General features: G+C 37.7%; 1 protein-coding gene across 1 annotated transcript in view; it reads left to right on the top strand.

Moving 5' to 3' along the window:
* The first annotated feature begins 6,112 nt into the window (after positions 1-6,112).
* Positions 6,113-21,644, top strand: part of LOC137193149 (interleukin-1 receptor type 1-like) — a 30,040-nt gene continuing 14,508 nt past the window's right edge. The window contains exon 1 of the mRNA XM_067604379.1: positions 6,113-6,229. The gene's annotated coding sequence lies outside the window, so the exon portion shown is untranslated. The remainder of the gene's footprint in view (positions 6,230-21,644) is intronic.

Raw genomic sequence — 21,644 nt, 5'->3', positions numbered from 1 at the left:
CGTACTGCGAGTTGGGCAGTGCTTGGTTTTGGCTCATCTGTTTTCAACATGGCGGCCATGTCACAAACTTTCTCATATTACAGTTAAACAGTACACTAAAATATGTTTCTGGAAGCATTTGAAGCAAGAAATGGGCAATGCAGTAACTATATTAATATTCTTCATTCATATTTGATCAGGACTGCCTAGTTTGAAAAAAAAAAAATTCTGAGTTTCGCCGTCTTCTTCTGTTGAGTTTTATGGCAGTTGGCATCCAAAAGTGTTGCATTACTGCCACCTGCTGGACTGTCCCCTGCTCATCTATTCCGGCGTTGCCATGGCATGTGTGAAAAGGTGCAAGATGGAAATGTTCCTGGATGCAGCTGCATGTGTGAATAGTGAAAATCACTAGCAGTTCCTAAAAGTTTATCCCAGTAATTTACCAGTAACTATGTGTGAAAGAGGCTAATAATTCCTCCTGGAATTCCCCCTTTGTGTATCTCCAGCCTTATTACTCTGTAAACTCCATCATGTCCTTTACATTCTCTTGATGCTGCTTACTTGACTGGTCCGTGATTTAACTAAAAATCTTTTGGTGGTTGAGCCTTTGCCCACCGAGCTCCCCTTCTTTAGAATAAACTACCACTGCACATTCAGGAGGCAAGCTGTGTTGAGACTTTCAAATCCAGGCTGAAAACACATCTTTTCTCTGTATGCTATGGCCTCTCCTAATTTCACCAGCTGGGAAATCAAATCACTATTTTCCTCTTTGACTCTGTTCCGGTTATATGATCTCTCTTTTTAAATTCCTTACCTCAATCCTGTATATTATTATTACATTATTACCTGTGTGCACATGTGTGTACCTTTACATGTGAAATCATGTTTTGTTTTTTTGTTTTTTTAACTTAAAAAATGTACAGAGACTTTTTGGCTGATGTGCACTTTAAATAAACTGAAGTTGAATATGAAGTTGATTATTGGCTTAGTGCAGATGTTGGGACTGGGCCAAACACATTCAGACTAATGGGTAATTTGGAATATAAAAACAAGGTATGATAAAAAGCAGCACCACAAAGTGACTAGTAAATAAAATCATACACAGATAAAGATGCACAATAAAGATAATTATAAATTATAAACTTAAACATGAATTTAGAAATAGCACAGGAATCATTTACATAAAAATGTTTCATGTTATAGAAGTTATAACTTACATTGGTATTTATTTCACAAGTCCATGGTAAAGGTGTACATTTTAAGAATATGATGGAGATTTTGCTGGTATTTTGATCTCAAGGTGCTCCTATGTGCAGCCACAAGAGGTCTCAACATGACAGTGTTTTAAATGGAGCCTCCAGTGACACCATTATATAAACCAGAAGAATGGGACATAGCTGTGCTCAGCAGATTGGAATGTATTAGTACTGAAATGTGCCAAGACAGGATGAGACGACCAAGGTATAAATTTTGGGCAAAAGACAAAAAATACAAATTACAATACAAGACTCTATTTCTAAGCTAACGTTAGCTAGTGTTGCTTCCTTCTTGAGGCAAGGTACTCAGCAGCATGCATAAACGTCACATCCTTTGGGTTTTCCCAACAAAACCACCCTGAGTACTTTCCATAGAAATCAGTCTACAGGCTGTTCTAGGCAACTGAGAAAGTCGGGGAAGTTCTCATTTCATTACTTATTCACATTCTGTTGATAATTTTAGTTAATTTTTTAATGTTTTAAACTAAAATTTTAACATAATTCTTACATATAGCACCTTTAACAAGCAAATATATTACCTTCAAGATATTGAAATTTCCATCACAGATCAAGATCCATACTGAACCATCATGTGTGAGAAACTGTGTTCAAACCGAACTCAATCTGTAGAGGACTAGTATGAAAAAGATTTCACTTGCAAAGACCTCAACAAAACCTGTGGAGGTTTTGACCACTAGTGGTGCTATGGAACAATGATCATATGCTGGTTTTGTTTGTATGTTGTGCTCTACAAGCTTATCTACTGTAGTGTATACATACACGCAAGTAACCCAAATGACCAAGGTACGTTTCAACCGTTTTTTTGCTCATTTTTTTGTTTTTTAAATTTTGGGCAAAAAATACAAATTCAGCTCGATTTCCTGTTTTCCGTTCTCACTGACAAAACAATATTATCACTCAATGTTTCGTTTTCATTGGTGGGTGGGCCTTAGGCACCCCTGTGTTTCTGTTCGGCCAGTGTGTTATATCAGTTATGTTTGCACTGTACTCTTTAAGATAAAGGTTCCACTTCTTTGCCTTTAGAAATAAATAAATAAATCAAATGAACGCACTGTCTTTCATTTCCAAATAGTCAGTTTATGTATAAAGTAATACAACAGCGTTTTATTGTACTGGCGATTCATGTGCCGCTGAGTTACCATGATTATTACATTAGGAATTATAATGCATTTTGGAAGGTATCAATATTACCTAATTTATAAACATGCAAATGGAACAGGTGCACCATGATGCTATTTACTTGGCAGCGCAGTTTGCGGTGCACTTCACCCTCTGCGGATGCTCTGTGAATTACACACTTTCTGTCTCATTTGCACAAGTTTGTGACCACAAAGCCGCACAATACTTTTATGGATTTGGCCCTATGTTTATTTTGTATATGAAAGCATTTTAGTAAGTTTTCCTAAGGTTGTACTGTGGATAATAAAGTCTGTTCTTAATATTTAGAAAGATCAATGGCATAGAACCGACAGTAAGCACGCCAAAAGTAGTTACAAAAATGACCAGCAGGTGTCGCACTGTGTGAACCTCCTCATCAATAGGTTTGTACACACTCAATGTCTCAAAAAATAAATAGAAATGTGGAGATGTTGACAGCTACAAAAACAAACAAACAAACAAACAAACAAACAAATAAAAAACCCCAGATAGGAATCTATAGATAGGCGTTTATGCAGTGAATGACCTACAGAGACAGTGAGCATCATAGGAAGCCTCAACTATTGTGCAGTGAATCTGTTTGGGGCATCTCATCCAGGTTGCATCAGTTAGACTCAAGCTCTCACGGGACTGTTTTCTCCATCAGCTGTGATCACGTGGAGCCAAAGCTCAGTATAATTCTGTAGACTGGTTGGAGATTCATCCTACCTGATATGGTCTTGTAAAAAGAACCTCCTAGTTTCCATGTCTACTCAAGCAGACTGACTACATTTGTACTTAACAGATTTACTGCACAATAGTTGAGGCTTCATATGATGCTCACTCTCTGTAGATTATTCACTGCATAAAGGCCTATCTATAGATGCCTATCTGTTTTGTTTTGTTTTGTTTTTGTCTAGCTGTCATCATCTCCACATCTCTATTTTTTGAGACACTGGGCATACAAACCTATTGAGGAGTTTCACATAGTGCGACATCTGCTGGTCATTTTTTGTAACTACTTTTGGCATGTTTGCTGTTGGTTCTATGCCATTGATCTTTCTAATTATTGAGAACAGATTTTACTATCCACAGTACATCCTGAGGAAAACTTACCAAAGTACTTTCATTTACAAAATAGACATAATGCGTTATGGTCACTCAGCTACACATGAACCGGCAATACAATAAGACTCTGTTGCATTACTTTATGCACCAACTGAATATTCGAAAATGAAAGACAGCTCGTTCATTTGATATGAAAAACATTTTATTGTCATTGTAGGTCATAATAAATTATTATTCAACTACAATCATCAATTATTAAAGGCTAAAGGTCTGTCTGTCTGTATATATATTTTGTGTTGACATTGCACTTTCTAGAGGCAAAGAAGTGGAACCTTTATTTTGAAGAGTACAGTGCAAACATAACTGATAGAGCACACTGGCCAATCAGAAACAAGGGGGTGCTGAAGGCCCACCCACCAATGAAAACAAAACATTGAGTGATAATATTGTTTTGTCAGTGAGAACGGAAAACAGGAAATCGAGCTGAATTTGTATTTTTTGCCCAAAATTTAAAAACAAAAAAATGACCAAAAAAATGGTTCAAACACACCTTGGTCATTTGGGTTACTTGCGTGTATGTATACACAACAGTAGATAAGCTTGTAGAGCACAACATACAAACAAAACCAGCATACGATCATTGCCCCATAGCACCACTAGTGGTCAAAACCTCCACAGGTTTTGTTGAGGTCTTTGCAAGTGAAATCTTTTTCATACTAGTCCTCTACAGATTGAGTTCGGTTTGAACACAGTTTCTCACACATGATGGTTCAGTATGGATCTTGATCTGTGATGGAAATTTCAATATCTTGAAGGTAATATATTTGCTTGTTAAAGGTGCTATATGTAAGAATTATGTTAGAATTTTAGTTTAAAACATTAAAAAATTAACTAAAATTATCAATAGAATGTGAATAAGTAATGAAATGAGAACTTCCCCGACTTTCTCAGTTGCCTAGAACAGCCTGTAGACTCCTTCTATGGAAAGTACTCAGGGTGGTTTTGTTGGGAAAACCCAAAGGATGTGACGTTTATGCATGCTGCTGAGCACCTTGCCTCAGGAAGGAAACAACACCAGCTAACATTAGCTTAGAAATAGAGTCTGCTAACGGTGACTGGCACCTGAGCTGGCAATAACATTACTGCAAAGCATGTGGTTTTAGCTGCTCACACTGAAGGAGTGCAAGCATATACTTGAGCAACAGGATGTGTCATTAATGCAAAGGAATTTCTGATTCTTACATATAGTACCTGTAATATAAAATGTAAATCAGTTAGGCACAATTAGTATGATTTTTAAAAAAATACTTATTACTTGGCCCACAACTTTTTAACTTGAATTAATTAGTAAATCAAACATAATTTCTGTTACAAATAGAAACTCAGGATATCAGAGTGGTGAGTGTTAGTCTGTTGTACTGATGGATGCTATGTAAAGGAAAAGATGGTGCTGTGTGTGGGGGCCATAGGGATTGGCTCCGCCATTGTCAATTTACTGAGCATTGAAAAATCATTTGTCGCTACACTCTTTTATGAAAAAAAGTATTTGAAGTATCTGATGTTGATGTTCAGTGACATTTTATATAACAGTTCCTCAAAGGCACAAAGTTTCAAACAAGGATTGAATAATGTTAGTCAGTATGCAAAAACACTTACTGTAAATCATCAACTATCCACACAGTCAGACATAATTTAGCAAAACATTACAAGGTGTACACTGTATCTTAATGATGAAACACAGTGAAAATATCCTTTGTTATCATTGCTGCCCCAAAGTCATATGTAGACCGCAAAGAAGTTTTGGGGGAGGGGGGGGGGGGAGAAGAAGAAAAACATCTTGTGGTTGATACCTTTTTGTCGTGCAAAACAGAAAAGAGAACAGAGCTCATTCCAGCAAGTCAAGATGTGTGTTCTAACTGCCATTTTGTGGCTGTGTAGTTTACGCTTTCCGCAGTACATCTTGTTTGAAAAAGTGACATTTATTGAATGAATGCCTTTGTCTCTTGGTGATTCCTCTATCAAGTGGGGAAACCCAGGTGTGGCCATTTGGTAAACATTTAAGTGATGGGAACCAAAACCTGTCACTGGTAGATGTATACAACATATACATGCATATATAATGCACCTTTATACTCGTTTAGTTTCTTTATTTCTTAAAATTATGAGAATTTTTAAAATAAGGATTTTTAATTCTTTCCCATTCAAAACTGAAAGCCCCATTTTCACATGCAATAACTGACAGAACAATATACTCACAGCAGTTACGAACAGCATAGGACTGTAAATTTTCAGTCATATTCTATGAAAAGGCTTATTTTTCATGACATCATTACACGTTTCTATATCTATAGAAACATGTGGTAATATTTTGTATGAAACTGAAATTATAGCAACACCTCTGGTCATTTTTTGTCAAGTGTTTGGTCTAAACTTTGTGTTAAATTATCCTAGTGAAAGTACACTAAGTTATTTTGGCTGGGGTTTGGGAAATGTTTTCTGACGGTTTAATAGTATGTTGACATGCAAAAGAAGGTGAACAGAGAGTTGAGAAGTGCAATCCAAACACACTCTTCCTTCTCTTTGTCTGTCTTTGTAATTACGTCCCATGGAGGTGGGACAGAGCTGTTGAGTAACTGGCTGTGCTGCATTGTAGAGACTTCATTCTGCATGCATGGGTCAGGGGTGAGGTTTCCTCTGTTAGCTCTGCTGTGTGGTGTAAACTCTCTCATCCTTCCTCCGTCTGTTCAGTGCCTCTGTGTCACTCTGAGGTGAGTCACGATATTCTGCTCAATTTTGCTTATCTGAGGACAGTCCCTACCCTTAGCAGTGAGTGACTGACGGCAAACACAAGTATCTTTTCAGATCAGCTACCTTCCTTGTTAGAAACTGAGGGATACTCAGGCTTTGAGGACCACACCGTTCTGGTTTGCGTTTACTGTATTAGAGAAGTGTGTTGTAATATTATAGGATCTACTATATCCAATAAAGATGATATCTTTTAAGATTTGTACTGTGTAGAAAGACAGATTGATGCTCCTTCTCTCCTAGTAAACGAATGGAAATGTACCTAAAATAAGTGGCATGGCGTCAATTAATAATAATAAAAACAAAAGAATCAGACAAAAATCAACTACATCAAACATTTGGGGAAACCGTGCAGCTTTTCTTTCTGCGTGTGTTTTGACTGTCAGTGCTATGTAGATGTGTTCTCTACAATAGTGGTAGGGCATTTATGAATACATTTTTTCACATTCTGCATGTCAGAGCCAGGTACATGGAAAGACAGGTGGTGAGGCACGTTATGCACCAGTAAATAGGTGACCACATTTTTCACCAAGATAGCACAGAATTCGAAACTAAGAGGTTAGCCACACTGTACATGTTAGGCTTTGATCCTTATGAGGTTTTTTGTTGACTAAATTCTTAACTGAGGTTGGGTTAGCTAGGCACGAGCATTAGAATTACTTGATTTTATTTACTGTTAACTGTGCATCTCCTGTTTACTTCTCCCACTTCACTTGCTGTGTTGTAGTTTGTTGAATGCATATAATTTATACAACAGGAAAATGTTTTTTTTTTTCACTTTCACAACTTTCACTACTGTTTCACAGACTTTTGAGTTGGAAATGCCTCACATTATACAATATGTTGTTCATGCATGCTGCTGCACCCACTTTTTCAGATCTAATTTAGTTTAGTTCATTTGTACATAAAAAAACAGAGCTACAGTGGAAAATTGAAGTGCCTCATGGTAAAAAAGTTGTACCGATAAAGACAAAAATGTCCATGTTGAAAAACTGACATAAAAATATTATAAATTAATATTATTTTTCATTTTCACTGAGTTAAATCTTTTAACCAACATCAGTCCTAATCATAAGTACCAAATATCCAGGAATCCTTTAAATGCCAGGTGGTTTACATAATGCCACTGTTATTTTATTAAGAAAAAGACAAAACTATATATACTGTATACTAAATACAAGGGGGAGTTTTTTTCAGTCAGGGATATGTCGATGATTAGCAACAATAATGATACTTAAGATGTAGTGTACAAGGAAAAACAAACAAATAAAACCCCAAAAAAGGTTTGAGGCATTTTAATGCGACGTGAGCTGCTGTTGAAGTGGAGAAAGAGAACAAGAACTGGTTGGTCTGACTCTGACAGGACGTGTCCTGTCTTGTTTTCATGTTTACCAGCAATGAGAAAGCAAATAACACAAATATGAATTTGGGAATGTATAAGACCACAGTGAATGTTCACAAACAGTGATGGATAGATCATTCACAAGCAGCCAAAAATCTGTCTGTTAAGCCACTAGCTGTTGGCTCAGATTCAGTCGTCCCTCAGGCTGATGACACTGTAAGCGACAAAGCTATAAAACGGCCAGCTACACTGTTGCAGAGTCGCCGTTGAAATGTTGCTTGAGTGCTTGTTGACATAGTTATGTTGTCATGGGCTTGTGTATCATATTAATTCACGATTATCTTTAATAGCAAGTAAAGATAATTTAGTATTATTAAATAACACACTACCACAGCTAGCCATTGTGCGTTTAAGAATGTATGTTCCATACCTGGTACTCCCACAATAGCTGCCACACTCTGCCAAGCTGCATTTTTTTCTGTTAGTGTCACGAAATGGGTAGGATTAAATAGCACAGGAAACTTGCTTACGGAAAGAATCAGTTTTTCCTTCCATTTTTTTTTAGACAGAACGGAACAGGTACTGTGGGGAGAGAAAAGAAGAGTGGAAATGGTGAAACAAAAACATATGATTGGTTGATGCTTCACTGTGTCACTGGACCACTGAAAAATGTTGAGGCTAGTTCAACTTTGAACTGTCACGACGGTCACGCCCGTCAGGCCCATCAAGCCTGTCACGCCTGTCAGGTAGCGTAAAGTGTTGGGCGTCAGTTTGTAGCTTCATGATACCGGCTTCCATTGAAAATGACTTGTAGCCTGTTACTTTGTTGCCAGTAGTCTGAACACACAGTGTTTGTTGAGAACTGAGATGTTGCAGCATTTGTTTGAGCTGTTTTTTGTCAAATCTTTTCATCGCTGCTCTGACACTCAGTTTTTTTGACCGCTTAGATCCTGCAAAACTCCCGAGTTGGAAAACGTGTTGTGTTACTATGACAACCTGCAACCATGAGTTTTCATTTCAGGTTTTTTCAGGTTGCCTTTTAAACTGTTTTTAATATAGTGATTTTCATATTTATTGCTTATTTATTCTGTTTTGAAATGTTCAAAAACTTACCATAAAGCTTAGTTAATGTAAATTTCAGTCATTGTTGTAAAAAAGTGGTGAAATATTATTAAAAATGCATTCATCCCGGGACACCCAATTTGCCCTAGTGGAAACAGGAAAATTGCATGTATTTACCTCATCGGGCAAACATGAGTAAATGGTTCAATCTGGTGGAAAATAGTAAAAACTACAATTTTGAAGCCACTGCTCTAGATTTAAAGCCTGATATAATAGAATGCATGATTTTATGCTGCACTGGTTGTGGGATCAAAAATGACGTTTTTAATAGGTTTAAATGGGTTTAAATGGGGACATTTTTGTCCATAAAGAGCTGAGTGTCTTTTTTTTGGCTACACAGCTCATCATAGACTTACTATAGGAGATGAGGCTGAACTTCCAAAATTAAAAAAAAAAGCACACCCTTGTCAAAATTTATGCCATATACATTAGCACAGCCAGAATGATTGAAAAATCGCAAAGTAAGAAGACAAAAATGGCCCTGTTGAGGAACAAGGGATCACTTCACTCTCTGTGAAACTTCAAATTCAGTCATGTAAGTCATATTCTAACTCCCATTGTTTCCCCTTTATAGTGCAAAATGAATCATGTAGTTAAATTAACCTCCCACAGGCTAAATGTCTTCAGCATCTCCATCTATCTTTATTAACAATTACCCTTTGCAGCACCCATGGAAGGATATTTCCATCATACTGTCTGGGGTTTCCTCCTTTCCTCCCTTGAGGGCTGAAATTCGTCTTTTATATTAGAATATTCTCATGTTGTTTTGTCCCTAAACCAGTCCTGCAGAGTGGTGTTTACTACTGTATTGCAGATTTCCGGTGCCTGCTAATACTGTGTCTTTAATTTCAAAGATATTTTCTCAGACATGGTTAAAAATAAACTGGTTTAGAGGCGGGACATCAGAATCAGATGTAGTGTGTTTCTCTTAGGGCCAGCATGTTTCCTCTCAGCAAAGAAAATAATCCTAATCTAATGTTTAACAGAGTCAAGAGGTATTAACATAATAACTCTATGATGCAAAATATGCACACATAGATCAATATATACTTAAGTAGTTAGTATTAGTAGTACATAGTAGTAAGTCCTTGTTTGCATGTGATAAGCTATGTGCTATGTAATACATTATGAAGCGTTACTATAGTGTGACCGGTGAGCTCTCATACAAAGGCTTGTCTGTCATGTGAACAAGTTTTTGCTCGTGTTGCAGGTTGTATTGAGGATCTGAGTTTCAATTCTCCATCGTCATCTAGGATCACATCCTCTTCTCCTGCCAAAAAACTGATTTTTTTGCTTTGCTCAACACTTCTCTGTCCTTCTATGATCATGAGAATGTAACACTGATGTGATCATGTCAGTGTTACAGTGCTTTTGAGAGAAAGAGCCTCAAGTTAGTTGAGTTCAAATCAAATTCAGGAGAGATAGAGTCTAATGGATCCAAAGGAGGAGACTGAATGAGAAGCACTGTACACATTCAAATAGGTTAAAATAATGCCTAGAAATGTTTAAAGGACGAACAGATCTGTAAATCTAATTCACCTGACTGGAGGAAATGAATAGACAATTCTGATAATCAGTCATTGGTCATTAATAATTTATCAAGTAGTACATAATATATACTTTTGTATTTGCTTATTCCAGCCCCTCCAATGTGAAGATTTGCTGCTTTTCACTTTTTCATACAATTTAGAGCTGAAGCAATAAATTCATTAGTTGGTCCAAAGAAAATTAATCTGAAACCTTTTTGATAATCGATTCAGTGTCACTTTTCAACCAAAAATGATAAACATGCTCTAATTTCAGCTTCTGAAATGTGAGGATTTGCTGATTTTCTTTGTGATGTATGATAGAAAACAAAATATCTTTGGGTTTTGGACTGTTGGCCTTGGGCTCTGGGAAATTGTGATGTGCATTTTTTACAATTTTATGTCATTTTATAGTAAAAACCTTTTAATGATTAATAAAGAAAATAAACAGCAGATTAAGCCATGATGAAATTACCGTTAATTACAGCTATAAAATCATCACAATTTAATTAGCTTTGGGATCTTTTTGGACAATCTGAGGATGTCATCTTGGGCTCTTAGAACTTGTACTGAAACAATTTTGACATATTGATCATATTGAGACAAAACAAATGATCAAATAAAAAGACTCCATGTTGTTTATTAGATCATGATCAGATAGATCATTATCTGTTCTGTACATTTTCATGTTGTCACAAACTTGGACCTTTGCTCACTCTATATTACTCTGTTTTGCAACCGCTGTCCCACAAACAGATGGACAAAGTTCAAGTGACTGAGCAGATTTGTAAGCCAGCATCTGCCATGTGAGCGTTTTCTACAACACTGCCTTGGATCTCAGTTTACGACATGTCACTTTGTCAAATGAATTCTCGCAGAAAAGATCATACTGAAGATTATCTAATCTATCTAAAATCTGTAAGCAGTTATTGCTTTAAAAAAATCTCAGCAGCCTTGCTCCCTCCTGTCCATGCTCCCCCTGCCCCTCCCTGCACAGGATAAACACATTGGCAATGACTTTTATGTACTGTATGTACCTTTGCTGAGTAAAACCTGGTCTGTGTTACACATTTGAGGGATTTCTCAGTTGTACTCAACAGAGACACTCAGAAAAATACAACCTGCTTCTAGTCCACTGGATATTTTGGTAATCACAGGGTGTTACAGACATATTCTAAAATTAAACATTACCACTGTAAACACAGGTATCATGGAATTTGTCCTTGTTTACCACTTGTAGGGTTGGGTTCTGTTATGACCTGGCCAAATGAGAAAACAAGCTTGCTGTTGTTTGGTTCATGTACGCTGGTGTCTGTACTGTACTTTCCCATACACCTCTCTGTGATAGCAAGTGGACTGTCTTTTTGCTTTACAGCAGAGTGATGAGTGAAATAACTGTCATGTGAGTTTCAGTAGTTGGAATCTCATTGTAAACTTTATCATATCATATACATGTACATTTTTGAATCTTAGAAACTCAATACATCTGAATCGGGACCTCCAGTATTCTGGGCAGGAAATATGTCCTGTCAATCTGTGCAATATTAGTGCAGTAGCTGAATTGCAAAGTTATCAACATATAATATACAGTTTGTTAGTCATCATTAGCTTTAACATTGTCAGAGGTGACTTACTGGTAGTTTGTCATTATAAGCAGTACACAATACAACTCAGAATTGTAGTATTTTTGCCATCTCGCCCATTAAAAGAGGATCTTGGTTGGATTAAATAATAGTTTTAGGGTTTTTTGTATAACATTAGATACTTAAAATGTTGACATCTAAATAGATTTGATAAGGGATTCAGATCTGTTGAATGAATTTGATACTGCTATTAAACCCCACCCCTAACCCTTACTCTTTACTATTTCTATCCATTTGAGAGCTACTTCCTGGTAATACAATTTGTACCATGACCAAAACTATTTGCATTAATAGTTCTGGTTCCTCTGAGGCTAGACTGTCTCATTCATAGAGGTGGCACATGATTGGCTTGGCCATCAGTTTCTGTGTAGTTTCGGTGCAGCTTAGAAGTTGATAGAGGCTGCTAGTCTTCTTTGTCATGACCTCATTGTGACAGCCAACTATTATTTTCATGATCAATTTATCTGCTGATTATTTTTGCGATTAATCAATTAATCATTCAGTCTATAAAATGTAAGAAAATCACACAGTCACAATTTCCTAAATCCCAATGTGACACCTTTAAATCTCCAAAACTCTCCAAAAAATCTCTAAAAAAAGATATTCAATTTAGACCAAAAGAGACCAAAAAAGCAGCAAATCCTTAAAGTAGAGAATCTGGAAGCAGAAAATGTTTGGCATCTTTGCTTGAAAAACTAATCGATCAACTGACTAATTGTCTGAACTCAAAAACCAATGTCTCTAACAGATAGTGAATACATTGAAAGTATGGTGGCCTGTCATTCAACCCTTGGTTAACAAAAGATAAAAAAAATACAACACTGTCTTAGTCACTGCTCATCCTGTTACACAGCAGAGCACTAACACCTCCAGACCTCTAGTAGTGAGGGAAAGCACTTGCCAGATGTTTTTCTCCTACATGTGACTCAATCAGTTCCGATCACGTCAGTCTCCAAAGTGTTACTCCCACATCTCTTCCCATGCTCCTCTCTGCTTGGACTTGTCCCAGAGTTGAACTATACTGTTAAACTGCTCCTCAAACTCTGGATCCTTCTTAACAACATCCAGACACTGCACTAAAAGACTGCTGTTCTTTTATCGATCTTAATGTATCTTGAAAAAACATTTTTTGATCAAAAGAGCACTTATTCAACAGCTTTTAAAGCTACAACACACAACTTTTTGAACACATTTTTTAATAAGTTCAGATTCACTTTAATGCCGCTTTGTCATACACCCCTACAGATAAAAAAAATATCCACAACTGTTTCAAATGCTTTCTTTTTGTTCTTGTTATATTGCATTAATGCTGAATTGATTAGTCAATTAACAGAAAAATAATCTGCAAATATTTTGATCAATCAATTAATTGTGTTGTTTATCAATAAAATTGCTGGATATTTGCTGGTCCCACCCACTGTAATGACTGAGGTTGATGGTTTTCTCTGTTTTATTCAATCTGACTTGAAATCTCTGGGTTTTGGCATGTTGGTCAACGAGAACAAGTAATTTGCAGACATGACTGACATAACAGTTCATAGACTAAGCAACTAACTGATTGATCAAAAAATAATCGACAGAATGATCAACAGTGAAACAATTGTTAGATGCAGCTCAATACTGTATCTATGGCTATTGCACCCTCAGCTTCCTGTTGGGTGCATCTCACAAGGTTTCTCCCACTTTCCTTATGTACTAAAGATTTCTTAAGTATCAGGGAGCTTGGGCTCAGAATTTAACATATACAATGAAAATGCATAATTTGTTCTTGATAAAAAACATATTCATGCACACTAGATGCTGTGTTGTGGGAAAAAATTGTTGCATGTCTTACAAGACAGGAAGCTTTAGGGATCGTTTGTCCTTTGATTGACTGCAAAGAAATCGCTGATTGGAAAGTTGTGAACAACAAAAGCTGGCAGTGAGAGTCAAACCACAGCACATGCAAAACATCACATTTACTGCAGCCTACTCAACCACCAATGCACAGTTTTGTTTCCATCTGTGGGTCTTCCTGTAGCGAGATGCTGCAGATTTGTGGTTAAAATAATTTCACTTTCCTCTTCCCACAGCAGTTCAACGCATTTTGTTGCTACTGTTTTCCCGTGAAAGCTTCCTCTTGGCTCTAAGGACTTCTATGTCAGTGACCCTAAATGTATTTTATTTGACATTTTCTCCACATTGGACTCTAAGCCCTCTTGCCATATGAGATGGACCCGTATCACAAATGAGGCTGTGGCTGTCAACTTCTGCACAGTGTTTGACAGCAACATTGCCTTAAAGGATGGAGATGTTGATACATTAGTCAAATCATTTAACACTCATTGCTCCTCAGTATTGGATAAACTGACTCCTTGGAAACTCAGAAAGATCTCCAAAAACCCATCCCCATGGATCAATGACACCATCCGGACATTCAGGCGCAAATGCCAAAAGTCTGAGCGCCTGTGGAAAGCCACAAAGTTGGTAGTACATAGACTGAATAAACATAAACAGTGACTGCAATAAATATTTCATAGACAAGGTTGCCAATATTAGGGCAAATATCTCACCTATGTCCAGTCCGTTTACTAGTGGCTCCTCAACTCCATCCATCTTGGACTCCTTTTGTCCAATGTCCATGGATGATATTGCAGCCTTGTTAGGACAAATGAAACCCTCCTGGATCCCACTAGATGTCCTACCAACCACTATGTTTTCAAAGGTTTTTAACTGTATCGGCCCCTGCGTAGCCAATATTATAAACCACTCTCTTCTATCAGGATGTGTCCCCGGCTATTTTAAGCAGGCTATTGTTCAGCCTCTGTTAAAGAAATCAAACCTGGACCCCTCCCTGCCAGAGAACTACAGGCCCATTTCAAAACTCCCTTTCTTTTCTGTTTGATAGTTTTCAATCTGGTTTCCGTAAACTGTACTCCACTGAAGCAGCTCTCCTTAAGGTCTCAAATGACATTTTAATGGCTGCAGATGCTGGAGATTGTTCTGTTTTAGTTTTATTGGACCTTAGCACAGTGTTCGATACTGTGAACCACCACATTCTAATCCATAGGCTAAATCACCTGGAGGGCATTTCTGGGACTGCATTGGAGTGGTTCTTCTCATATCTCACAGATAGATCCTTGTCAGTCTCTGTAGGTGAATTTGTGTCAAACACTGCAGCTTTGTCATGTGGTGTCCCCCAGGGATCGGTCTTGGGACCCATTTTATTCTCCATATACATGCTGCCACTGGGACAAATCATCAGCAGTTTCAAGAACATCTCCTACCATCTCTATGCTGATGACATCCAGTTGTTCTTTTCATTTAAACCTAATGAGCTCCACAAACTCACTGAACTTAATAGCTGTTTAGATGCAATCAGGAATTGGATGGCAAATAATTTTCTGCAGCTAAATGCAGATAAAACTGAAGTCCTGATATTTGGCCATGATAATCTTCAGTCACCGATCAGACAGAACCTTGGTACCTTATCCTCATCTTCTCAGCCTTCCTTGCGTAATCTTGGTGTAATTTTTGACCAATCAATGAGTTTTAAAGCGCATGTTAAGACACTAACCCGATCATATTTCTTTCACCTGAGAAACATAGCCAAACTCCAGTCTGTGGTATCAAGAAATAAAAAATGAAGATGTTAATTTTTTATTTATTCACAATTGGACTATTGTAACTCTCTTTTTACCTGTCTTAATAATTCTTCCATACACCGCTTACAAACTGTCCAAAATGCTGCTGCTAGGCTTTTAACACGATCCAACAGATGGTCACATATTACACCTATTTTAACCTCACTGCACTGGCTTCCAGTAAATTTTAAAATTCATTTTAAAATTTTGGTGCTCACGTATAGAGCCCTACATGGCCAAGCTCCACAGTACATTAGGGACCTTCTCCACCCCTACACCACCAGCCAAGCTCTTAGGTCCTCCACCCAGGGCTTTCTAAGTGTGCCTTGTACACATTTTAAGACCCGGGGTGATCATGCTTTCCAGTCGGCAGCCCCTAAGCTTTGGAACAGTCTTCCAACTAGCTTAAGGGCCTTGGAAACTGCAGCTAACAACTCATCTATTCAGACAGGCATTTGGATAGTTTGTGCTATTCTATCTCTTAATTTGTCTATTTTATCTGCTCTCTCCTTGTATATTTCTTGTATATTTCTATCTGGTGTCTTTGTTTCATTTATTTTGATGCATTTGATTTTACTTCTTTGACTGTGAAGCACTTTGTGACTGGTGTTTGTGAAAGGTGCTATATAAATAAACTTTACTTACTTACTTACTTACTTACTACTGCAGAGAGACCTGATAAATTGCTTCAATTGAGGCTGAGGACTACAAATTTGTTTCATTAGAAAGACATAAGCTTATCAGACCTCCTCTCTGCTCCAGGGTACATTAGCTACTCTATTCCATCTATCACACCCAAATCACTGAACAAACTGTCAGCAGTTGGGTTGCATTGTGGGTAATGTATGGTTTTGACAAGGAAGAACAAATGGAATAAAAAAGATAATATCTCTGCTTAATTGAGTGTAATGTTAAGTTGGTGGAGTACTCTTTTAATAATGAGCAAGACATTCAAATGCCATTCTGTCAATCTCAATGTCTTATGCATCATTTTATAAATATTTCCCGAAATTTCATATATATATTGTAGGTGTCAGGCTTATCACTTTTAGCTGACCTTCAGTATTTGGAATAAGTCAGATACAAGAGTACAGATACATTTTATGAATATTTAATTTGTTATGCCGCTCATCTCAGTTACAGGTTGTAGATGCAGGTTGTGAAAATTAATTAGGCTGCCGCTGAAAACTGTAGTGTTTCCACCAACAAAAAGGTGATTAGACATCTTTGAGCTGAAAGTCTATGATTACTAGGCAGTATTTTTTATTTTCACCTTTATTCAATTCAGTGAAATCCATGCATACTGTGTGAAATGGGTATTGTGCATTGGGCATCCTGCCTGACATTGGCCTCAATCTACCTTGAACATTCTGTTTTCCACACACTAGACATGATGCACAAAATTTTTTTTGCATAATTTTGGAATCCATAGGTTGTATATAATTTGTTTATTAGTTCATACATCCCTCCTGTTGACATATGGATTAATCCGCGCGTCAATACCGCTGCAAATCAAAATAAATTCTTTGGAAGAATGTTCTTTCCATCCATGTGATAATATCATTGGCTGCCATGGGTTGGTCATAGATAAGTATTTGAAGTGGGTGTGTTACTTAAGCATAGTTTGCAATCCACGCTCTACAGAAGTACATTTGTTTTTTTGTCTGCGGTTTGGATGCTTGTAATATTGCTTTTTTCCTATTTTCGTCTAGGTGTTTGCCTTCAAAAGAGATATTAAAACCTAAATATTTCACAGGCTTTTTCCATAATTGTAATTTGTTCTTGCTTACTTTGTGGCCCTGTTCTGCCAAATAGCGCAATAGTATCAATTTTACAATCCTGTTCATTTTCTGACGCGAGTAAAATATCATCAACGTATAACAGCTGGCTCCCCCTTGTGGGAGTGAATTGTGCTAAGTTGGATGACATTGCCATTGAAAAGATCGTCGGGGTTTCACAATATCCTTGTGGGAGCCTTGTGAATGTATTCTTTTTACCTCTGTATTGAAATGCAAACCAAAATTGATCTTCCTTATGGAGCAGAACAGAGAAAAATGTATTAGCTAAATCTATCACTGTGAAGTATTTAGCTTTTGGATTAAGTTCGTTTAACAGCGTGTGTGGGTCTGGAACAAGGGGAGCACGTGGTATTACTGCTTTATTTACTGCCTGTAAATCCTGTACTATCCTCCATCCTGTTGATGGGGCTGCCTTTTTCCTGGGGAACAGGGGGCTATTGCATGCTGCATCTGGGCACTCCCTGATAACTCCTGCACTTTGTAGATCTTGTATTATCGGTGCAATCCCCGTTATTTTAACTGGCTGTATTCCTTTAATAAGTCCTACATCAGCTGATCCTTTGGACCACAACTTTTGAGGTACACTGTTTAGGTCTAACTCTTCTTCGTCAGTTAGATTGAATCAGGCAATGGTAAAGTCTAGGCTGGTTTCTCCACTGAGATGAACTGCTTTTACTGCTTGTGTTACCCAGTTCAGGTTGGTACAGTACACATTTAATTTGGGTGCAAATAACACTCTCTCTCTCACCTCCTGCCACTCACAGTTTGATCTCTCTATTTTAGAAACAAACTCACCTAAATCTCTCCACTACATCTCTAGGGTTTGTAAACAGGAAATGTGTGGTGTGAGGCTTCATTCGAAATAGTTTTGCTTCTGCTTCTCAGAGGCTCATCGCGCAAGCACAGTTTCCTTTTTGGTCCCAAAACAGTTCAGTGATAGTCATTTTTCAGCTGAATTCTTTAAATAACTTTTCATGGTATTCTCTGTCTCGTCCATTTTGATGTCGAAAGTACATTGTGCAATGTAACTCTTTGGGTTTGTGCGCTTCAATATTTTTTATTTCAGGAATGCGGTCTTTTACCAATTTCATTAGCACCTGAGTTATACTTCCTGGCCTGGTTTGAACTAAATCTAAACTGTACCAGTAATTTAACGTCAGTCTTTCGCACACAAATGTTTCTGTGTCGTCCTCTTCATCACTGTCAGTTGTTTTTAGGTTAACTCGGCAGGCTTTCGTACCAGAGCCATTTTGATCTGGTACGACAGCTATCCCTAATTTCGTCATCAAATCTCTTTCTAAGAGGTTAACGGGACACATTTGTGATATTAACTCTGAGGCATATATGTTTTTGTTTGTTTTGGGATCATTTATTTTTAGAGGTTCAGTTAATGGTTCAACAGTCACATGTCCTGATCTAACCCTTAAACCGCCGTTTGGTTTTAGGGGAAAATCTGTCCCTGTTTTGTTACGTCACACAACTGTTCAGCAAGCTCCAGAATCACATAAGAATGTTATTGATTTACCCCGTACCTTTAATACTATCCATGGTTTAGTCCCTTCCTGTGATAGTAAAATTTCAGCTGTTTGTAATGATAGGATTTCATCTACCTCTGTCTCCCCATCTACTAATGTGTGTGTGTGTGTCGGTATTCACATAGTGATTTCTTTCCTGTCCTCCTTGCCTGGGTTCCGCTCCTCCACTCCTTCCTCCCCCCCATCCCCCTCCTTTCTCTCTCCACAACTTCTTTGGAGCTCTGCAGGCTCTTGCATGATGTCCAGGTTTGCCACAATTGTAGCACACTTCCGCTTCTCTGCTCCCACCTCCTCCTCTTCCCCTTCTGTAGTATTTTGGCCCGTTGTTTCCTCGGAAGAAAATTTTATCAGTCATCATTATCATGCAAGAATGTATCTACAACCTTCTTCTTCTTTTTCTTTTTCTTTGCTTCAATCATTTCTTCTGCATGAATAGCATAATCAATGGTTCTCTGCAACCCTACGTTTTTCCAGCCAATCAGATGTTTGATCACAAATTGGCTGATTTCTGGTCTAAGTCCAATCATGAGTGCATTTTTTAATTACATGCTGTATGGACTATCTCAGTTTCTCATTCATGTGTACAGTATGTAAGTAACCGTATACTGTACCACTTCATGTCCTTCGAAGAAACTGAGGATCTTGTGGAAGCGTCTCTCCTTTCCGTGGGGTGATGTTAACCTTCGTTAAGGGGTTGTGGGGTGAGAAGGCGGGAGGTGGAAGTGGAGCAGTCGGCGGTGGAGGAGGAGGAGGTGGTTGAGGTTCAGGGTAAGGCGGAGGATCCGAACGGAACTCACATGGCACATAGCTGTCATCATCCTGTCGGTCTCATGCAGAATATAGGACAGGATATATGTTATTATTTGTATCTCTATTCTGTTGAGCTTCCTGTCGCTTATCGATGCCCTCTTGTTGTCTAGCGACCCTTTCTTCCTCTTCTCTCTTTCTTTTCTGAAAGCCAGCTTGTCTGGCTTTTGCTTCTGCCAGCCATGACTTGGCCTTTAACAGGCCTTCTTTCTGTGACTGCCCCTTATTCCCTTTTGTTCTTTCTGAGATTGCTTTCACTAATTTTTCGCATGCTTCTACATCTAGTTTTCCTACAAAATCATACTTTCCTTGCCATATCTTGAGATATTTAATATTATCAGGATGCAGTAGTTTCATGCGTTTGGCGTCTCTACCATATTTCTCTGCTTGTGTTTTTTTTACAGCTACAACAGTTACCCAATGTAGAGGCCTCTCCCTTTTTTATGTGGTACCCTCTTTTTTTCTTAATGTGGTAAAGCTATTTAATTTCCTTGTTTTTCCCTTAACAGCCAATCAGTTTGTATGGAGTTCACCCAAGCAACTGGTCCGATCAGTGAAATATATAGACCTTTGTTGACACTGTTAGGTTTCCAATCCCCAGACAATTTGTTGACACCATGAGGTTACCCTTGTCTGGTTTTCATTTCACAGAGAAACTGTTAATAACCATATTCAATAAAACCCTTTAATCAAAACACTTGTATATTTAATCTCTCTCTCTCTCTCTCTCTCTCTCTCTCTCTCTCTCTCTCTCTACACACACACACATATATATATATATATATATATTTAGATTATATATTTATTATATATTTAGGTATAAATTTAAACAAACACTAAATCATGATTTTACCGGAGTCTCAGACTCCCAGTGTTATTTGTCGAGTCCCAGACTCACAAATAACACTATCCTGTGAAGTCCCTGACTTCTCTAGACGTCTTTTTGTTTACTCAGGCCTGAGGGATTAGTTTTTCCAATTGTCGTTCCAAAGACGTTAGCTTCTAAGTCCCTGACTTAGGTATCACTTCTAGGTTCCTGACTTAGGTATCACTTCTAGGTCCCTGACCTAGGTATCCCTCTTAAGTCCCTGACTTAGATTTAACGGATTTGGTTGTGTTCTTGTAAGGCCTATTTCAGGTCCGTAGCCTTTTGAGGAGATCAGCTGTTGGGGCCTCAGGTTGGGTGCCAAAATGTTAAAAAAATGTCTTCTTAATGACCGTTAAACAATAGAGACTGGAGCTGGAAGTATCAAATTTAACAGGATTTATTTTCTTGTACAAGAAGGAGCGTTTCACAATGCAACACACAGGATTAGGTTACAAAGAAAAAGGCTTCTCGAGGAGCATCTACAACAGGGTTTTATACACCTGAAGTGGGCGTTACAGTTCTTTTCTTAATCTATCAAATACAGACTCATAGATAACGTCATGTTTGTTTCCAATTCTCCTGTCCAGGAGCCATCTTGCCCAACTGACCCCCAGATGACATATCTCACCCTGTCTCCAACGAATTTTAATTTCTACATCTTCCTCTTTACAAATATAATGCTGAACTTCCTTTAACTTTAGCTGACAGGTCTGCTGATGTTGCAGAGTTGCAGTACAAGACAGGAACAATTTATCATGATCTAGATAAAATAGTAACACTCATACACAGTGTAATCATAATGTTTATAACAGCTGTTTCTTCAGTTTCTGTGGCACAAATGAAGAAAATTTGTTGCTTCCTGTTAATCATTATATCATCATTCATTCATCAACAGCAGTAATTGAAAAGCTTTCATGAAATGGATCTTGCTGTAGTGTTATCATTAAGCCATAGAGAACAAAAGAAAGATATTTATTACAATATAAAAATGTTTAAGCTTACTTTAATGCATCTAAACAGTTAAGGGGCGGTTTCTACTTTTCTTTACTTACTGTATTCTTTAACAGACAGTTTCCAATTTAAATCTTTAATTAAGGAAATATTCTTGTATGG

Source organism: Thunnus thynnus, chromosome 11 (assembly GCF_963924715.1).
Source record: "Thunnus thynnus chromosome 11, fThuThy2.1, whole genome shotgun sequence".
Lineage (NCBI taxonomy): Eukaryota > Metazoa > Chordata > Actinopteri > Scombriformes > Scombridae > Thunnus > Thunnus thynnus.
The sequence above is the reverse complement of the archived record's forward strand: the minus strand, read 5'-3'. Positions and strand labels throughout refer to the sequence as shown.